The sequence below is a fragment of the Schistocerca serialis genome, chromosome 2 (assembly GCF_023864345.2).
Source record: "Schistocerca serialis cubense isolate TAMUIC-IGC-003099 chromosome 2, iqSchSeri2.2, whole genome shotgun sequence".
Classification (NCBI taxonomy): Eukaryota; Metazoa; Arthropoda; class Insecta; order Orthoptera; family Acrididae; genus Schistocerca; species Schistocerca serialis.
Window position 1 is genome coordinate 1067893178 of NC_064639.1, and position 22015 is coordinate 1067915192.

Below are 22015 nucleotides of genomic sequence, written 5' to 3' on the forward strand. Positions count from 1 at the left end.
TCAGGAATCTGTAGAAAGTCGCACACATACACACAAAAAAAAAAAAAACCTGTTGTCGAGAATATCGTAATTTGGCGTCGGGGAGGATTGTATTTAATTGCCTGTCTGAAATTGTGTTGTTTAGGTGGAATGAGCTGACAACTGTTTTATTGTGGTTCGGGCAAAGCCTCCACTTTTTGTAGTACTGACCCAGCTTCTGTAGAACGTTGGTGTTTGTTAACCTCCTCCGAACGTTTTGCTTTGGGTTTCACTCGCTAGGTCGTCGGCGTATATGTATAGTGTTGATGAAATCACGTCGGCAAATAGGTCTCGCCAGTCTCTTTACGCTGACACGTTTATAGTTTCTTTATCGGACTACGTTACATAGTTACTAGTTTTCCAAGTACTTATGGCGCTACCGCATGTCCGACTCTTGCCTAGCCCTCAAGGAAGCCTCATCACTGCTTTCACAGCTCCTATTGGCCAATCCACTGTCAAGCGTGTCATGCAATCAAGAGATTTTGTAACGTCAGCAGTCTCCCTCCCTTGACTGCCTTGTTCAGCTCTCACGAATACGGAATACATAAAAAAGCCGAAGTCTCCTACTTCACTAAGTCACACTGTTACTCCAGTCGCAGAAACTACTAACCCCTCCCTAACACTTATCCAGTTCAATCTAAAACGTTTCTTTTGTAGCTCTAACATTCACAAATAAAAATCGGTTTGTTTATGACAAATCTCACAGTCACTACGAAAAGTGATAAATATTAAAAACATGGTTCAGTAGAAAGTTAGCAGTAGTGACGTACCTTCTGAAACAACTTCGTTATTGTCAAAAAATTGCGATTCTCATGCAATACTGAACTGTATCATTTGACTGTAGCCAACGGCTTTGCTGCAGTGGTAACACCGGTTCCCGTCAGATCATCGAAGTTAAGCGCTGTCAGGTTAGGCTAGCACTTGAATGGGTGACCGTCCCATCTGCCGAGCGCGCTCAGCGCTCAGCGGGGTGCACTCAACCCTCACGTGGCTACTTGATTGAGTAGTAGCGGCTTCAGTCACGAAAACTGACAACGGATGGGAGAGATGTGTGCTGACCGCATGACTTCCGTATACGTAACCAGCTACGCTTATGGGCTGTGGATGACGCGGCAGTCGCTCGGTACCGTTGGGTCTTCAAGGTCTGTTAAAAACAAAAAGTGAAGGTCCTCAACGAATGTAAGAAGAGATGAAAGCGGAGGCCAACCCTCCCAAAACAATACTTGTAGGAAAACGTCAGGATAATATGCAGTCGTTCACGAACACTGACATACAAAAGACGACAGTATGGATTGGGCCGACGACGCGGTTGGGATGGGGGAACTTTTCTTTGATTTATGTGGTGTCTGATACTTGTAAGTGTAGTCTTCCGCTGTCAGAGTCAACGAAATGTGTAGCGAATGCTTAGAGGTTAGCAAGTATTAATATTAAAACAATAGAATAAAATATAAAGATACAGTTCCTAAACGATTATCTATATGTGCGGCAGATGTTGACATCGCAAAGCTACAAGCAGTATTCGCCACAAAAGTCACAAAGATCACCGGTTATCAAACAATTATTAATGTCGAGACTGAGGGCGACACAGGTACATTGCTTAAAGAGCACATCCCCTGTAGAGGTCTCATTGTTTTGGAAACCGCCAGAGAGATTTCAACAAAGGTACGTAATGTACACCTACTGCATAGTTATATACTGCAGATCTCATAAGAAACTGGATGAAGGAAACCCTTGAAGGTATACAGCTGAAAAGGAACTGTCATCTAAGTGCTCTGTTGCATGTAATTTCAATCAAAATACCAAAGTAGACCTACAATACTCTGGAAATACGTTACTTGAGTTCGGAATGAAACATTACAGTCTACAGACATGAGCTACTGAAACAAGTGTTACGGGCTACTACAGAAAATTCACAGTTCGATCTAAGATTGTTATCGAAAAAAAAAAGGTACTGGACCAGTTACCCCGTTACAGTTCTTTAGGAAGTGATATAAGCACAGAAGTACGCAAAGACATAGAAAAGAAAACCAATTTCCAAAGCATATGTGGAACTTTAAACAAAGTATAAAAAAATATTGTTAGAAAAGCCACAATGGCAGTACTTGTGATACTTTACAACAGCGAATCCTGGATTGAGAGAAAGTGAGATAAAAACAACATACAGACCACATAAATGAGATTTTTAAGAACTGTTCATCGTTACTCGAGGAGGGACCACATAAAATTTTATGACGTCCGAGCCGAATTGGGAATTTATATTTTAAATGAAGACATTGAAAAATACAGAGAAGAATGGAGTAATACTTCAAGCTGATGGATGAAGACAGTGGTTGTGAAAGATGGCCTCAGGAATATGAGATGTAGGATGGCCAAGAAAGAGATGGAGTTAATTGTATGAGGTCTCCTCAGACTTATTGCCTAAGCCTTGAAGTGCAGAGTTCAAAGAGAAGAAGGAAGAAGAAGAAGAAGAAGAAATTTTTGTAAATCTGTACACGTACAGCTACCAACCTATCTGTTCCTAGAGTGCATGTTGTGTGCTGTAGCTAGCATATATTAAATTCTTAAACACCTTCCCCAGCAGATGAATGCTCTTTTTAAGATTATGCAGTTCAGTTGTTAGTGGCAAGTCATCTGTACAGATTTTCTGATTGTCCAATAAAACTGTAGGACCGTTTACACTAGGACTGTTTATATTTGGAGTAAAAACGCTCGCATTCACCACTGTTTTATCACATAAACGAATCCACTCTGATGCTGATAATATTATTTGAATGCCGCAGTATCAAGAGTTTCCAAAAATCACAGATGCCTTGAATTCACGAGCTGACTTCATTGTGATACAGACAGGTTTACTCTGGCAAGTATTTCAACTGAATGTACTGGAAAACTGAAATGTCCTCGTGTTGTGGCGATGATCTCATCAGTGGACAGATGACTATGTCAACTGGAAATTCAGAAATGAGTGCACACACACACACACACACACACACACACACACACACACGTACAATGACTGTCAGCAATACTTACACGATGCAGGTCCTCTGGTACCGTGTTAATTCTCTGATTGCTCAGTCCTAACTGGTAACGTTGTTTATTGCTGGTACAAAAAGGGCATCCGAGAAGAGTTGTGACAAACTTCAGAGGGTTGTAAAGGGTGTCTTGAGGAACAAATCGAAGTCATACATCGACGGCACAGAGAGTCGAAGTTACTAAAGGCAACGGTGCCTGCCACTAGTCCACCCCTTCGGCAATAAACGTGACTTACTGACAGAGAGTAGGCGCAGTGTCTTGCAATGTTGTTTGTTATAAATTGGTCATGAGTGATTGCTATGACTGCCAGTGGAGAAGATGATTTACAAGCTGAATCTAAATCTGTATGTTTATCAACCGTAAAGCTGATATATTCTTTTATTATTTGCAAAGACTGGACCATTATCTTGGGCTCATGGCATCTGGATATATCCACTGTGTGTGTGGAGTGACCTCAAGCCCTGTCTCTCTCTCTCTCTCTCTCTCTCCTCTTAAATGACTAGAAATTGAGAGGGCTGGTCGAGTGCATTATAACAAGCAAATCTCGTACAGCAACGCATGTCCAAATCCCTTATCATACGCTGTTAGGTGGCACCAAGAGGGTAGGCATGCAACATGGTGTCCAGCCGCCATGGTAGCTGGTCTACAAGGAAACAATTTGAATTTATTTTTGACATCACGGTAAAAGAGAAGTCGAGATGAAATTCCACTACCTGTATCTGCAAACGCTGTAGTCAACATAGTTACAGATATTCCATGTGGGACAGAACCTCAAGTTTCACACCTCTTGCTGGGATGTGAACACGTTGCCTTTGGCTGTTTGATAGGAGTTGTATTGAGGGCAGCACTTGTGCGTACTGCAAAATTTTGTTCGCCACGCGTCAGCTTGTCATCAAACGGCGACACTCTTGTGTTTCCTGCTGCTTGGAGTGGAAAGAAGATAGAACGCTATTCTTGGGAGGAAAGGACGAACATGCACTGTGCTTAAGGGGTGGCGGATGAAAATGCTCCTGCTGGCCAGTGTTTAAATGTTTGGCGGCTTCCTAATCATCGATTGCTCGCCCCACGAACATTTGTTGCCATCCGTAGTTTCACATGAAGCACGTTTACCACTGGAATGTTTTCGTAATGGCACGTGCATTTAAGGCCTCGTGAATTCATTTTATGTTAAAGGTCCAAATCCTGATGGACCCGGACCCGGTCTGCAGCGCGGGGTACGTACACCAGGGCTTGAAGAGGAGATGATAGCATCACCGAAAAACGCTCGAAGGGTTTTGTTAGGATATGGGCGGAGCCGTTCCACATTTTGGAGTGTGTGGCATGAAGCTTATTTGCACTCCTAACGCCTTCAGAATCTTCACGCCCTTAAGCTAAACGATTTTTCGTGTAAAATTGAATTTCGCGAGTGGTCCTTTCAAAGGTGTGCCATGCAACTCACCTTTCCAAACTGCGTACTTTTTATAGGTGAGGCATTTTTACACGGGAGGGTATGTTCAACATCCATAATCAACACGTATCGGCACAGAAAAATCCCCACCCTGCCCTTGTTCGTGATCACCAAGATCGCTTCTTGTCAACAATTCGGCCGGCTTGGTAGGCGATAATTTGGTCAGTCCGTATATGTTTGGCTGACGACTGAAATCGGACAAATAATTCATCTTATTACGAGAAACTCTGCCAGAGTTGTTGGAACATGCTCCACTCAACATGTGACAGTAAATGTGGCACCTGAGTACTTTGCATATGCAGTGCTAATGCATTTGATTGGAACTTTTGGTGAATACTGGATAGGGCACTCTGGGCCAGCGGCATGGCCTTCGCATTTCCCTAACTTGACACCCACTGATTTTTTGTTCCGCTAGCACCTGAAATCTGTTGTCTATGAAACACCCATTGAGCCAGGATAAGTGCTGATAGCGCGCATTATGGCACATTCCGATGCAATTTTCACTTTTCTAGGAGCGCTTGCAAGAGTGTGACGGTCACTCCAGCAATATACGGTCGCGTGCCTTCAAGCAACAGGACATAATTTCGAGCGCTTCTTGTAACAGTTTCCAAATGAAGGTTATAAAACTTCGCCCCAGATTGTAATTTACCTTGATGCCAGAAACATATTGAAAACATTGCCCTGCAGACGTGCTACCACGACAGCTTGGATGACAAATTGTGTGCCTATCTCCTTGGCGGCATTCAAGGCATGAGTTGCTATGTGATATTTGCTTGTAATGACCCTCTACACTTGTAACCTTAGTCTCTACATTCGTTTATATATATATATAACATTCACATACATGTAACTCCAGGTACAAATGGCGCCACTTTGCTACATTTCTGGCATTAGAAATGAAGAAGGTGATGTGGGTAAGATGATGAAATGTTCTTACGCTAGAGATAGCTCCATACTGCATAGCTCATTTCCATGTCAAAAATGACGAAGAAGGTGGAAACAGCTCCCACAACATCAGTGCAGTGCTCAACTCCACGCCATTACATTAGCCTGAGTCAGGCACTGAATGACATCACAACCCTGCCGTCTTGGTGACTATTGTGGGAGCACTCAACAATATTGCCGGCTGCTATCCAATGTGATTTGTTATTTCACTGCTGGAACATGCATTGGGTGCCAGCAGCACACAGCCTAGTGTGCTTAGCTGGTGGAGACGCACTGGAGATATCCCTCACAACTGCTTAAACAATCAAATATCAACTTAATTGTTTACATAGACAAATGTTCTCATCCTGACTACTGCGCCCAGTGATGATGGCAACAGATTACAGTATAACATTTATTTGAAAGTTCCATACGAGGTGTGGCTAGAAAAAAACCGGACTAGTACTGGTGAAACAATAAAACGAATGCAATAAGGCTGAAAGTCGCGTGGCCTGTCACGTGACTCTCGCTCCGCCTACTGCTCGAGTTTCATCTGCCTCCTGCACTCAGTCTGCCCGTGGCGTCTGTTTTAAGTAGTTGACATTTTGTCTGTGCGTCGGAAAATGTTGAGTGTACAGAAAAAACAGCGTGTTAACATCAAATTTTGTTTCAAACTAGGAAAATCTGCAAGTGAAACGTTTTTAATGTTACAACAAGTGTACGGCCATGATTGTTTATCGCGAACACAAGTGTTTGAGTGGTTTAAACGATTTATAGATGGCCGCGAAGACACCAGTGATGACACTCGCACTGGCAGACCATTGTCAGCAAAAACTGATGCAAACATTGAAAAAATCGGTAAACTTGTTCTACAAGATCGCCGTTTAACAATCAGAGCAGTGTCTGAGTTAACAGGAGTTGACAAGGAAAGTGTTAGCCAGATTCTTCATGAAAGTTTCAACATGAACAAAGTGTGTTCAAAAATGGTTCCAAAGTGTCTCACAATTTAACAGAAGGAACGCCGAAGAATGATTTGTTCTGACATCCTGGAAAACATTGAAAGTAATCCCACCTTCTTACAAAATGTTATTACTTGCGATGAATCGTGGTTTTTTACTTACGATCCCGAAACCAAACGCCAGTCGATGCATTGGAAAACTCCTGGTTCTCCACGACAAAAAAATGCACGATTGTCAAAATCGAAATTCAAGGCAATGACGATTGTTTTTTTTTTTTTTGACATCAAAGGGATTGTGCACATTGATTGGGTACCAGAGGGACAAACAGTGAATCAGCACTACTACATTAGCGTCCTGGCTACCCTACGTGAGCGAGTACAGAGAAAACGGAACGATTTGTGGAGAAAAAAGTCATGGATCCTTCACCAAGACAATGCCCCAGCTCACAGTGCGTTGTCAGTGAAGACGTTTTTGGCAAAATACAACACTCCCATCTTAGATCATCCACCCTACTCACCTGATTTGGCACCCTGTGACTTTTTTCCTTTCCCTAAAGTCAAGTCAGCTTTGAAAGGAACTACATTTGAGACTGTTGAAGCAGTAAAAGAAAAAGCGACGGAAGTAATGTATGGACTTACCGAAAATGATCTGCAGCATTGCTATGAACAGTGGAAAATTCGTATGGAGCGGTGTAGAGACCGAGGAGGAGAGTACATTGAAGGAGATAACATGAAATTGTAAATAATTGTAAATAAATGTTTTTTCCAGCATCAGTCCGGTTTTTTTCTAGCCGCACCTCGTATGAGCATGGAACAAACGAGCCTCCACTATTTCAAATTACACTACTTTTAATTTTCTGGTATTGTAAGCTGGGCGTGTTGTATTTCCCACCATTTTAAACGTAGTGCAAGTGGGCTAATTTCACAATGCTGGAATCTATACTTAGTAACTTAGTACATGTGACCTTCTAGCACTATCTTGGAATAAGACATCATAATTGTGTGGGTGGGGGGGGGGGGAGTTGTGATGGGGTAAACTGTATAAGTCACCACAAATCTGGCAACAATACAACCCGGTCCTGAGTCAGCAATATCCCACAACTAAGGGTGTCTGAACTTCTATCCACACATCCATCCTGATTTGACGAACCCATTGGCAGCTCTTTGCAACAAAAGTCTTCAGCTGACATAGGTAACAATTTTAATTCAAAATCTAAGCACTGACAGGAATCTAACTCACGACCAATGGAAAATTATTTTCCTTAACTGTATTTCAAATATCAGAGCGATCAGTGCCCAGTCAGACAATCTTTACAAATACTGAGATCTAATATTTCGCTGAAATCCAGATGTGAGGAGATGTAATGTTTGGTGTGAAAGAGAAAAGCAATTATTGCACTTGACATTAGAACAGGTGCTGAACAGTTATTTTAGCGTCATGGTTCTTCGAAAATATATCCTAGTTTTAATTGCTACGCAATCTCAATTCACCCTACATGCTTACCATTAGTGTTGGAAGCGATCACTGCGACCACAGTGAAAGTGGGAAATCCCTAATCTGGTAAACTGTACACTCAAGTAATGTTCGGTTAGACTGTCTACAGGAGAATTAGAAATTGAAAACGCAGATCAGTGTACCATGGGTAACAAGTCAGCACACAGTCCTTCAAATCGGTTATAAACATTCAACTCTATCGATGTGCCTCAGTTTCCACTCAGTCTTTGGTTATCAGATGCTGGTACATCCAGGCAGAGGCAAACAAAGTTACCTGTGTTAGATAAAGAGAGGAGGTCTACCATAGATCTATCGCACGGTAGCACTAAAAGTAAATGCCAAGGATGTGTGGTGCCCTAAGGGCTATGTAAGATAAATGGCAATACCTTCTGTGTCAGTTATAAAGTGAATGTTTTTCCTGATGGCTTCACAGACAGCAATTACGCCGTAATTCTGACTGTAAGATAGTTTCCATTAACTATTTTGGCATTCAAGATATCACCTATGAGTTTTAGTTTTCACGAACCACCTAACGAGATCCATATGTGTATTCCGCATTCTGATGTTGGTCCTCAAATGCTTATATAGTTTTACTTTCAGCATGGTTTTGATTTAATTGAATTTAACTTTAGCTTGTGGTGGGAGTACAGAGACGAATGAAAGTAGGAGTGGATATCGGAAAGAATAAAATGCCCGAAAGACCTTGGAAAATGGAAGTATTCTATTTACTTGTGTAAAATGTCACAAAGTAACTTTGAAGCGTTTTAATCACTTTGCGATCTCTTTATGAATCTGGTCCTTTATAAATTTTTCTGTACTTCTCGTTATTCTTAGAAAAATGGTTACGTATAAATATCAGTATTGAGACTTATCTTTGTAAATTACAGCTAAACAGTTTTTAATATTTTCATGACTATCCTCATTTATGACCGACGCACAAAAGAAGTGGACAATATACCTATGAGGTGCTGTAAAAGAACAGCTTATTAAGAAGTCTTTCAACGCTAGCCGGCCGCTGTGACCGAGTGGCTCTAGGCGCTTCAGTTCGATACCGCGCTGCTACTACGGTCGCAGATTCGAATCCTGCCTCGGGCATGGATGTGTGTGATGTCCTTAGGTTAGTTAGGTTTAAGTAGTTCTAAGTCTAGGGGACTGATGACCTCAGATGTTAAATCCCATAGTGCTTAGAGCGATTTACAACGCTAAATGTCTCACCCATTACACTGCCTACATCGTCATCGACCAGTTAGATCAAATTAGACACGAGTTGGATTTCCTTAAAACTAACGTCATCAGTAAAAGCAACCTAGTAACAGTGAACCAATATCCAACACACCATCACTCCACAAAAGAAACAACTAACACCTGATCATCACCTTATATTCTCTACAGGGGAAACTCAGGACGCCTTTGTTATACTGTAAGTAGCTGGCATGTCATCAGCACAGTTATTACCATAAAAGCATAAACGTAGCTCTGTATAGGTGGGGAATTAAAGATGTAACTTATTACTATTACCTTTTTCGCACATAGTCTTTTAAATGGATGAGTGGAGAAGGCGTCCCCTTTTTCTATCACACCTGTGGCATAATGAAGATCAAATTCGACTTGTAGACGGGAAGGTGAGACATGACGCATGATTGAGTCGTGGCTCGGACGACAGCGGATCTTTCCCGGCTGTCGTAACTACGGCCACACGCGAGGTACCAGCGTAGTGCGCGCTGACGCCCGCCAGAGCCCATGAATAATGCATGGGTCCTGCGGCCAATGGGGCCGTCTTCCTGGCGCGCCCTGGATGGGGAATGGGGTCGTCAGTGGCAGGCGAGGAAGCGGCATAGGCGCCCAGCCCTACCTGCCGGCCGAGCGCTCACCCACGGCGCGCACAGTGGCGCTTTCGTCACCACTGTTGCATCCGTTGCTAAGTAACGGTAGCTACCAGCTTTTAATTACATTTCTTTCTCACTATTAGTATATTTCAGTACGTACTCAATGCTGGAAAAATTGTATGTTGAAATAGTCCTTTCCACTTTCATTCAAATCATTCCCACGTCATAAAAACGTCAAAGCCCTTTATAATCACATACTCAGAAGAAATTTAATAGAATTTAACAAATTTCACGAATTAGCCTTCAGTGTTGGTTGACTGTTAAAACAGGTGTGGGCAGATACTTTGTGTTCTTGGGGTTGCGGGGGGGGGGGGGGGGAGGGTGAAGGGGAGCTGGCTGTATGTCATCGAAATAAATTTCTCGTGCAGTCCAAGTAACCTAAAATAGAACGAACGTTTATTGCCGTACACATTTCTTTAACACATCTACCTAATTCTGTGTTATTTTCACCAGCATCACAGCTTTAGTGTCTAGTCGCAGATGGTCCGAAAATTATGTTTCATTTGATGATGACCCAACAGTGTCTTGAAAACAATTAAGTGAATCAATAAATACAATTAAACTCAAAAAGCGACTGGTAGCATAACTTCGTAAACAGACGATTTCAAAAACATTAGCAGTTCGTTATCCACAACGTAAGCAATGAATTAATATGAATATAATTGTGGGCCACATCGTTCCCTTCGTGCTTGATGTTTCTCTGATGGCAGCGGCATCATGTAACTGGATAACTAGCCGTTCCACCGGGCTAGCCTCGTGCGAACTCACACTGCGTCCTGGACGGCAAATGTGCGTCATCTGGACTTGACGGAGTACTCCTGGGGCGTTATCGGCGGCCAACTCTGCGTCCATAAACTCCTACTCTGTAGTTTACGTGTATTACGTGTGTACAGACATCTGGTGCTACGTATATCCGGAGATAGCTGGTGTTTTGTACCCCCAACGTCGGACCAGCCATGCTATTAGGCAAGTGGTTGTGACATTGACCTAACCTACTGAGGGGCAATCGGTGGCAAAACTCAAAAATGGGGAGACTACGTCAAATTGTATTCAGCGTTGCCTAGTAACTAGTAATATTCAAAGATAAGCTTATGTCGGAGAGACAGTATATACACTTTTTTATTTAAATTATGTTACATACATCTATAAATCTACAAAAAATGCGTATTTGTTTTATCACACGTGTTTCCCTCCTTACTTCAAAATATCATATAACGAAACCTATAGTCAAACATATTCACAATTATCGTTTACTCCAAAATATAAAACTAGTTCTTTTCACTAGATACTGAGTTGTGATTGACTAACACTTCAGTTCTAAATATGTCAGATTTCAAGTCACTGACAAATAAAACGAGACGCATATGTATTTATTTATACGTTTTCGCAGTAGTTAGAAAGACGGACTGCAAACAAGATAGATAGTTATAAGGCAACTATTGTAGAGAATTTGTCGTGACGATTATCTACTGAGGATCTCTCCTTCTATATGTCAGAAGAATGAAGAAAAATGCACAAGAGGTAATATGATACAGCTATGTAACGGTCGACGACAGTGTAGAATTCACTGAATAGCGAAGAACAGCACGCTCAAAGTCGATGTATGAATATTTATTTATTTATGGTCGTATTTTCCATGACAGTGTAACATCCTTATCGACATATAAATATGTATTATTTATGGTTGTATTTTCCTCGATAGTGTAACATTCTTATCGCTGTATGAGTATTTATTATTTATGGTTGTATTTTCCACACGTGTGTTGGAAGTAGAAGAAAAAAAATGAAGAAGAAGACCAAATTACTTTCGCTTCACAAGGAACATGGAAATTAAATCATAGTAAGGATAAATGTGCAGATTTATACACAATAACACTTTTACAAATAACTGAATCAGTGAATATTATTTCCAGAATAGAGTTATTATAACACAACGACCAAATGTGAATAAATATTTCATGTAACAAAAATACTTCCATAAATGTATCCAAGGTGAGGTATGGAAAGAATGCGTACATAAATATGCTTCTAAATTAGAATGGTTGATTGCGTAGTTGCCTAATTCATTGCATCCTTGCATCCGCAAGAACATCAGTTATTTCCTTCTGCTGACTCTTTTGGCCTTCAAATTTCCATTATCAGAGTAAAAAACGTCCCACTGTGGAGTCCTATGACGATGAATCTAAGTTACACCCATCCTGTCCCAACGTAATGTTTAGAAAACAGTTCACAAAACACTCTCGCTGCCTTAATTTGCTAAATTGAAAGGACAAGCTTGCGACTGCTAGAAGCCGCCCTATTTGTTGGCCATTCGATCGTTAACACGAATAGTCGCCGTCACATGTACTTCCTCTTGTATCCATGACACGCGTAATAGTGAAGTCTACCTGTAACCTCTTATGTGTGTATTTTTTCTTCGTGCGTCTCTACCTCAGTGGGTATTTTTCCCTATGGCTGGTTGGCGCAGCTGCTCCACAAGCGTTGCTCACTCATAAAAATACTGATTTTTATTTCAGGACCAGAACTGAGGTGCATGAAATGTACTCACAATTATGAACATGGACAGTCATCAGCTTTATAATGGAATGACGACAGTGAAAAATTGAGCAGTTCCGGGAGCTGTCGCCTTAGTGTTTGGCTATTCAAGCACCACTCGCGGTCCGGCACAAAGCATGTCCGAAGGAACGTTGCATCATAATTCCGAATAACGCAGGTACTTCTGTATCGTACAAAACTGAGGTGGCTACAGCGTATTGAAGAGGAGAACGAAATTTATTTTCACACAATTGAAACTCGGTTCCTATACTATATATATTTTTAACTTTTTTGTAAACGCGGAGCTACATATACAGGAATTTCCTGTTCTCCACACCAGTAAGGCTACTCTCTCTGAGACGCTTTGTCCTGGATACTCCTCACCCCGTTGTTGATCTCTTCTTCGTTATGCTTGGAAAAATTTCTGGAAAATTCCTAGCTGTAAGGGCAGTCACTTGTGGTGTTCTAGGGAGACGATCTCTGTTCTCGAGATGGTACAGTCAACAGTCCCGCGGAACTATTCGTGAATTCTAATATGGATTTTTCCGTCGCCATGGTTTTTTTACTAAACGAGGGCACTGAAACTTGCAACGTCCAAAAATGGCAAAAAACTTCTGTTATATACACTGAAGACCCAAAGAATCTGTCGCACGTGCCTAATATCGTGTAGGGCCCCCTGTGAGCACGCATAAGTGCCGTAACGTGATGTGGCATGGACTCGATTATTGTCTGAAGTAGTATTGGAGGGAACTGACACCATGGATTCTGCAAGGCGTCCATAAATCCGCAAGTGTACTAGGGGGTAGGTCTCTTCTGAACAACACGTTGCAAGGCATCCCAGATATGCTCAATATCGTTCAAGTCTGGGGATTTGGTGACCAGTGGAAGTGTTTAAACTCAGAAGAGTGTTCCTGAAGCCACTCTCTAGCAATTATGGACGTGTAGGCTGTCGCATTGTCCTGCTGGAATAGTCCAAGGCCGTCGGAATGCACAATGAACATGGAGGGATGCAGGTGATCAGGCAGGATGCTTACGAACGTGTCACCAGTCAGAGTCGTAACTGGACGTATGAGGGCTCCCATATCACTCAAACTGCACACGCCCCACACCGTTACAAAGCCTCCACCAGATTGAACAGTTCCCTGTTGACATGCAGGGTCCGTGGATTCGTTAGATTGTCTCCATATCCGTACACGTCCATCCGCTCGATATAATTTGAAACGAGACTCTTCCGACCAGGCAGCATATTTCCAGTCTTCAGCCGGCCGCGGTGGCCGAGCGGTTCTAGGCGCTCAGTCCGGAACCGCGCGTCTGCTACGGTCGCAGGTTCGAATCCTGCCTCGGGCATGGATGTGTGTGATGTCCTTAGGTTAGTTAGGTTTAAGTAGTTCTAAGTTCTAGGGGACTGTTGACCACAGATGTTAAGTCCCATAGTGCTCAGAGCCATTTGAACCATTTTTATCCAGTCTTCAACAGTCCAATGTCGGTTTAGTTGGGACCAGGCGAGGTGTCAAGCTTTGTGTCGTGCATTCAATGGAGCAGTCATCAGGGATACCTGATTGGATCTTCGGCTCCGAATGTCCATATTGATGAAGTTTCGTTGAATGGTTCCCACGCTGACAGTTGTTGATGGGCCAGCATTGAAATCTGCAGCAATTAGCGGAACGATTGCACTTCTGTCACATTGAACGATTCTTACCAGTCGTCTTTGGTTCCGTTATTGCAGTATCTTTATCCTGCCACAGAGATGTCTGAGATGTGATGTTTTACCGGGTTTTTGATATTTACGGCCCACTTGTGAAATTGACGTACGGGAAAATCCCCACTTCATCACTACCTCGGAGAAACTGTGTCCTATTGCCCGTGCGCTGACTATAACACCACGTTAAAACTCATTTAAATCTTGCTGTCCTGCTATTGCTACGTCTACTATATTCGTGTTTTAATCAGTGGCAACAGTTGCCTTTTCACGATGTCATTCATTTTATTTACTTCTTTAAATGCGTCGTCAGTGAACTTGCGGTCCATCACAACTTCATTCCTATCCTTCCACCTCATCAACATCTGCTTGTTTCTGTACGCCGTTGCGCAATCATCCTACTTCAGTTTTCCATTTTACATGAAATAGGTAAATTCCTTTCTGTTCTCCTGAAGTGTAGCGACAACATCGGTGTTCATGGCCGTTTAAGTCCTCTACCAAATCTAAACTAGTGCAGCAGCTGTCGAGATAAATGTAGTAGCTCATTCCGAGAAAATCACCACCAAGCTCTAAAGCAATTGGAGAATTTAATTTCTCTTTATGGCAGATTGTCAGTATAACGAGTGAAAAACTTTATATTTGAACCACAATATATTATCTTGATTGACGCCGGGTACCGGCTAATGGAGGAAGCGTTAACTAATTACATTCACTGCTCACTGAGAAAGCAGGCAGTGCGCGCATATATCCGTCAAGCCCTCGTAAAGGGCTAATGTCTTGTGGTTGTTTTCGACTTTGCTGCTCACAACCAGTCGATAGTGCGTAAAAACCCTTCAACGTCCAGAAGAAAAGTGTTACGAAGATGACGCAGTGGCTGGTCGTTAGATGAAGCTTCACAGCAGTACGTAATGCGGGCTGCCTTGCTACAAGATCCTAGGAGACGGATGCACTAATGTCGGTGAGGCTGTCGTTTTCGAGCTCTACTCTTATAAGCAGTTTATTAGGTCGCGTTATCTCTTCAAGACACAAGCTCTGTGGAAAACTCGAAATTGGAAAGCCGTTTCCCTCTGGTCCAAGGCGTGGTTAGCTTCGTTTCTAATCGCCTCATAGTCGACGGTAGTCTGAGCCCAATTTTCATTTAATATTGCTGTCGTAGACTACAAAAAATTCGGTCTGAAATGCAGTGTTCGGTAAGGGACTTTTAGGTTGCAAACGTTTGACGATGTTTGCGCTCTATATGAATGAGCGTGAGAAGCTACGCTGAAAGGGACATTTATTCCGCCTGTTTCTTGTTGACACAGATTATATTTAAGCATAAAAGAAACACAGGCTCATATTAGTTGACACTCAACTTTCCGCGTGAATCCCCTAATGCATTTCGCAGTAACGCTTCACGCTATTTGTTATGGGTAACTGACGCTCGTCGTCTTAGACGTTGGTTTGTTGTTGACGAATCGGTCCATTAACCATCTTTCTAATATCCCTCTCTTCTCTGGCATGAGATTTCTCTCTCCTTACGTTCATTTCCTACATTACCTGAACATCCTTGCTTTTAAAGTTCTTCTGTACTACCTCCTTTCGTAATGATACCAGTGTCTTCATCGTTATATTTCTCGCAGTCTATGTTTCATCCCCAAGATTTTTGAACTCCAGAGGAATATTTCCACAAACATATTCCTAAGTGATCCCCCAATAATCCTTTTATAAGGGCAAGCAGAATTGATATGAAGGGAAACAGATGTTGGAAAGTTATGTCTAATGATTTATTAAAGCTACAAAGTTGACGCGCCACACTGCAGCTAATCCGGAAATAATGAAGAAGCTCGATAAAGACCGAAATCCGAAATCGGTAATCGACTTGATTAAGCTCCACCTGTGACTAAATGAATAATCTTTTCTAGAAGAATGTTTTTTGACGAAAACATACCACTTCTAACACCTACCTTGCTTCGTAGAGAATATAATTATTTCTCTTGTTCCATTGCACTCGACAAGTTTTCATTTTCATTTGGAATTTTACTTTTCGTTACACTTCATTAGTCTTCTGTTCCCTTCGTTGAATCCTAACTGTAGTACTGTCGAGCCCATTCATTAGTTACAGTAATTTATCTTAGCTTTCCGCTAGAACAAAGATGTAATAGGTGAACCTCTGCATTCATAACTTTTGGTGAAGCTGTTTTACCAAATATGTAATGGTATGTACAATCGAAATGGCTCGTTCCGCATGGAAGATTTCGGTGTTATAAATTCCATATGGATTACTATTTTAAGATTTCTGCGTAAGTAAGCAAAGTAAATTTCCATGTTGTTGCCCCTGATGGGCCAATGGGGCCCGATTGACAACCGTGTCTTCCTTTGCCAATGAGTCATCAGGTGCGGTATCGACGGACCTGTGGTAGCATAGGGCTCTCTCAGAAGAATTCTATTTACTTGAGTTTAATTATATAGCCTGTAAGTCCTCGAGAAAGGTCCATTACCGTGGTGTGATTAATATTCGTATTGTTACTATAGCAGAAGGGAATAAACACTAAAGGAAACAGTAAACGCAGTAAATGAGCGTTGCTATTTGTGGAGCAAAATATCTGAAGTTGACTGAAGTAGTGAAGATATAAAATGTAAATTGGCAATAACCAGAACAGCGTTTCTAAAATAAATAATTTGACGTGCCGTAGTAGATTCCCCTTACGTAGAATTTTCAGAATGTATATGGCTCTTATGTTGCAGACAAATGTGGACCACAAACAGTAGAGAAAAGAGGGGAATAGATGGTTATACAGTATAGTGATACAGAATAATTGTGAAGCTTAGATTCGTACGTCCAATAACTAATTGAGAGGTACTGAATCGAATCAGGGAGAAAATAAATGTGTGGCACTGTGTGACTAAAAGAAGATATCGGTTAATTGGACGGAACCTGAGGCATCAGGTAATAATTTAGTTGGTAACGGAGAAAAGCTTGATGAAGCATCGTTATCAGGGAACCTTGGAGAGGGGAGGGGGAACGAAATCGGATTTAGAGATCAGAGCTTCACTGCAGTGAGCATACTCAAGTAGATGTAGGGTGCAGTAGTTACGAAGAGAAGCAGTCTCTCGTACACAGAGCTGCATAGAAATGATCATCAATTTCAGAACCGCAACAATACAGTAACATATCAGTAGCCTCCTGAAGCAAAATGAAGCACGGTACGTATACAACCAGACTGGGAACTTTAAAACGAAAAACGAACAGTCGGAAACATCAGCTCCAGTGTTATGGCGAATACAGGACACATTGAATGAAAAAATCCTTTGTGACAATGTTCCTTGTACAGCTGTAATCAGTTCAGCATTCGACTCTTTCTGTCATTTATACGTCGTCTATAGATACCGTCAAATGGAGCAGACCTTTTGCTGGAGAGACTTACTAAGGATTTAATGAAGCCTTATTTGTTTCAGCAGTTTAACCAGGTAACAATTTTCCAGGCAGTGTAAGGAACTCCGTCAATCTAATTTCATATTAAGAAGAGTCTTTGTACAGCTTACGTATCAATATGCACTGTTATTCTGGAGTTATCCACGAGTGTGTATTTATTCTTCCGTGTTGCTCTAAAACCTGCATCACATCTCGATGTAGTGGCGCCGCCCTAAGGAGATCCCTGAGAGTGGCAGCGGCCTGAGCGGGCCGCTTCCCTAATGCAACCAATCACGGTACACAATTTTGTGAAGCTCTCTGGAGCCCTATAGACGGCTGTTGGTTTCGTCTGGAACCGTTCCCACCTCGTAGTTGTTATCTGGCTGCCGCGCTGCCAGCTGTCAGGGATCAACTTACGCCGACTCAAGTATAGAAGGCTCCCACCAGTGGTAGCCTTCATAGAAATATTGGTTTGGAACCCTCCATCACATGCCTACTTTTCACACATCAGATTGGAGACACCAAGTTTCACCAAAAGGTTTCACGCACTAAAAGTATTATGCGCTTTGATAGCGCTTACAAGGTTGCTCTAACTACTGCTAGGAATATAAATGAGTTCTCAAAACATTGACTCAAAATAATTTGTATGTGGTTCACAACAAAACAACTGAAAACACCAGGTAAATATTATATACCCTTAGGGAATATGTCACTAATAACGTGAAGTACTGCCTCTAGCTTTGATAATGGTTTCAATGCAACGTGGCGAGGAAGAGATTAGACATGTTTCTTCAGGTATTTCATATTTAGTCGAAGCTGCTCATTGATTACTGGATCCCGTAGAAAGTGTGGGGATTATGATTGCTACATTACACTGGCTGTTTCAAATAGTTCTAGACATTAGAAATGTTTATTCGGCTACCAAGATTGACCTGCATTCACTAAAAACAGCAACGGTTGTCCGCTTTGGAACCGATTGTCATTCCCAATGAGCGATACTCTTCTCCGGGCCTTGTCGGTTAAAATCTTTCAACGAGCACTGGTCTTACGCAACGCTACATGACTGCAAGTGGTACACCACTTCTTGCAGACACATTGGGCAGTCTACATTGGCACACCAAGAAATCTTGCAAATTCATTCACTCTCTGTTCAAACATTTTTAGTCCTTTCCACCACTTTGCTACGTATTCACGTCGACTCTTGTTACTACGCTGATTTCATACAACCTATTGGAAGGCACACAGCCAGCCGGAGTGACCGAGCGGTTCTAGGCCCTACAGTCTGGAACCGCGTGACCGCTACGGTCGTAGGTTCGAATCCTGCCTCGGGCATGGATGTGTGTGATGTCCTTAGTTTAGTTAGGTTTAAGTAATTCTAAGTTCTAGGGGACTGATGACCTCAGAAGTTAAGTCCCATAGTGCTCAGAGCCATTTGAACCATATGAAGACACACGCACTACTTCATCAAAGTGTATTACGTCTTCGCGGAACGTCACGTGAGAGCCTGTTACCAGTTCGAGAGCAGTCAGTTTGCTTTTTAAGGGTGTGGCAAACACCTTGCCCCTTAGGATTATTGAGCCATTACTTCAACGGCTACAGCTACCCATTCCATAGAGATCTCGCTGCTAGCGCTGGGAACAACGAGGAGCTTCACTGATCAATGGTTGAGCAAGGAGTGCACGCCAAGCGGAGTGAGCAGCTAAGAGAAAGCCAACAAGGGAGCAACATAGCAGAGCGAGAACATGAACAGTATCACGTGCCTGCAATAGGATACTGGCTGACTTCTCTCGCTCTCGAGCGCTCTCTCTGTCAATCTGTCATCTATCTATATAACTATACCGTTATACAGTGTACCGAGGGTGACAGACCGGCGTGAGCTAAGTCAGTCACTTGCAGTAAGGTTTCCAGTGGAAGTGATGGTTATGCGCTGGCTAGAGTTGTGGCGGGTTAAAGAGGACATAGCCACTACGAGAGGCAGACGTGAACTTTCTTGCAAATGAACGGCTATGCGGATGCCAAATATCGGTAAAGGCCATTTAAGATGTTTTTAATTTTGTTGTGGTGAGGCACCTGAGTGTGCTGAAGCAGTGTTTGAACGACGTTATTTTGCAGATATTTTGGTTCGGTCGCAAAGTTGAGCATTTTCACTGCGGTCGTGGACAGCGTTTCTTGTTCATTAATAGGGTAGTAGCTTCCGTCCTAGAATAGAAACTGTGGGGCTAGTGGTTCTGATAATTGCATTTGTGTATGGTATAAGTCGACCTAGTTCATAGTTTTACTGAATGTGGCTTGTAACTATTATGTCAAGGGTGCAGTTATTGCCACGTATTATCTGAGCTTAAATTTTCCCTTTAATTCACGTTGTTTTTTTTTAAAAAAAAAAAACAAGAGTACTGTATGTCAATATGTCAGAATAGCTGTGGTTTACGCCAAAGCGTGCGCACGCGCGCATTCGCGCGCGCGTGTGTTTGTGTAAACTCATTTCTTAATTTCCAGGCGACATGGTCAAATGTCTACTAGAGATGTCAGCACCACAATACCAGCACATTTTAGTTTACAATACTACATTCTTAGTACAAGTGTATAAGAACATAGGCGACTGGTTTATCGAGGCTTAACTTCTGTGTATTGAACCCATCTTAAATGGGTGGTAATAATGTCTTACTTCTCTCTGGTAACAGCAGCATTTTCCACGTTCCATACAAATTCTCTCTACCATTTCATTCGCAGCAGACTGCGATTTCGGTCCACGGTCCTGAGGGGTATGGGTCCAACACTCTTGTAGTTTCCTTGTCGCCTCTTTGCTGGCTGCTCACTCCAGCTGAGTGTGTACTGTTCACTTCCCCATTCATCTGGGTTCGACACCTGAAGCCCTTACAGTAACGGCTCAATTATGAACATTGAGTATGATATTTAGATAAATGCAAGTGAGTCTTAGGTGCAGTACGGAAGACCATATTAGGATTTTCACCGCCTGAAGCAGGTGTGTATTATTTTTAATTGTTATTTTCAAACAGAAACTTACAATACGACATTTACTGAATAATGAGTAGGCTTATAAAGGTACTGAGAGAAGATACATCTGTTGTAAAAGACATTATTAACCCGTATTGTAAAATGGACAGTACTGTAGCATTCTCAAGCAATAAACAGTAGAAAAATAATCAATCATATGATGGATAAAGACTCCAGCAAAGAACATTTGTAAACGTGGATGTAAATAATGAGGACCTGAGGGGTATGGGTCCAACACTCTTGTGGCTTCCTTGTCGCCTCTTTGCTGGCTGCTCACTCCAGCTGAGTGTGTACTGTTCACTTCCCCATTCGTCTGGGTTGGACAGCTGAAGCCCTTACAGTAACGGCTGAATTATGAACATTGAGTATGATATTGAGTATGATATTTAGATAAATGCAAGTGAGTCTTAGGTGCAGTACGGAAGACCATATTAGGATTTTCACCGCCTGAAACGGGTGTGTATTATTTTTATTTGTTATTTTGAAACAGAAACTTACAATACGACATTTACTGAATAATGAGTAAGCTTATAAAGGTACTGAGAGAAGAGACATCTGTTGTAAAAGACATTATTAACCTGTATTGTAGCCGGCCGAAGTGGCCGTGCGGTTAAAGGCGCTGCAGTCTGGAACCGCAAGACCGCTACGGTCGCAGGTTCGAATCCTGCCTCGGGCATGGATGTTTGTGATGTCCTTAGGTTAGTTAGGTTTAACTAGTTCTAAGTTCTAGGGGACTAATGACCTCAGCAGTTGAGTCCCATAGTGCTCAGAGCCATCTGAACCATTTTAAATCTGTATTGTAGAATGGACATTACTGTAGCATTCTGAAGCAATAAACAGTAGAAAATTAATTAATGATATGATGGATAAAGACTCCAGCAAAGAACATTTGTAAACGTGGACGTAAATAATTTTTTCCAGAGGACCTGAGGGGTATGGGTCCAACACTCTTGTTGCTTCCTTGTCGCCTCTTTGCTGGCTGCTCACTCCAGCTGAGTGTGCACTGTTCACTTCCCCATTCGTCTGGGTTGGACAGCTGAAGCCCTTACAGTAACGGCTCAATTATGAACATTGAGTATGATATTTAGATAAATGCAAGTGAGTCTTAGGTGCAGTACGGAAGACCATATTAGGATTTTCACCGCCTGAAACGGGTGTGTATTATTTTTAATTGTTACTTTCAAACAGAAACTTACAATACGACATTTACTGAATAATGAGTAAGCTTATATAGGTACTGAGAGAAGAGACATCAGTTGTAAAAGACATTATTAACCTGTATTGTAAAATGGACAGTACTGTAGTATTCTGAAGCAATAAACAGTAGAAAATTAATTAATGATATGATGGATAAAGACTCCAGCAAAGAACATTTGTAAACATGGATGTAAATAATTTTTTCCAGAGGATTTTGTTCAGTATCAGAAGAAGGCAAGTTAAATATCGCCTGTTATTATCTTACAATTATTATGCTGACAAGTGGTAAACGAATTGTATCACAAAGGATTCACACACAGATTTTTCTTTTGTCTACTTCCCATTCTCTGCTGTATTAGCGGTACGAACCTGCAAGGTGACAGATCCATAGTGCCATCTGTTAGCTGTTCACATAGC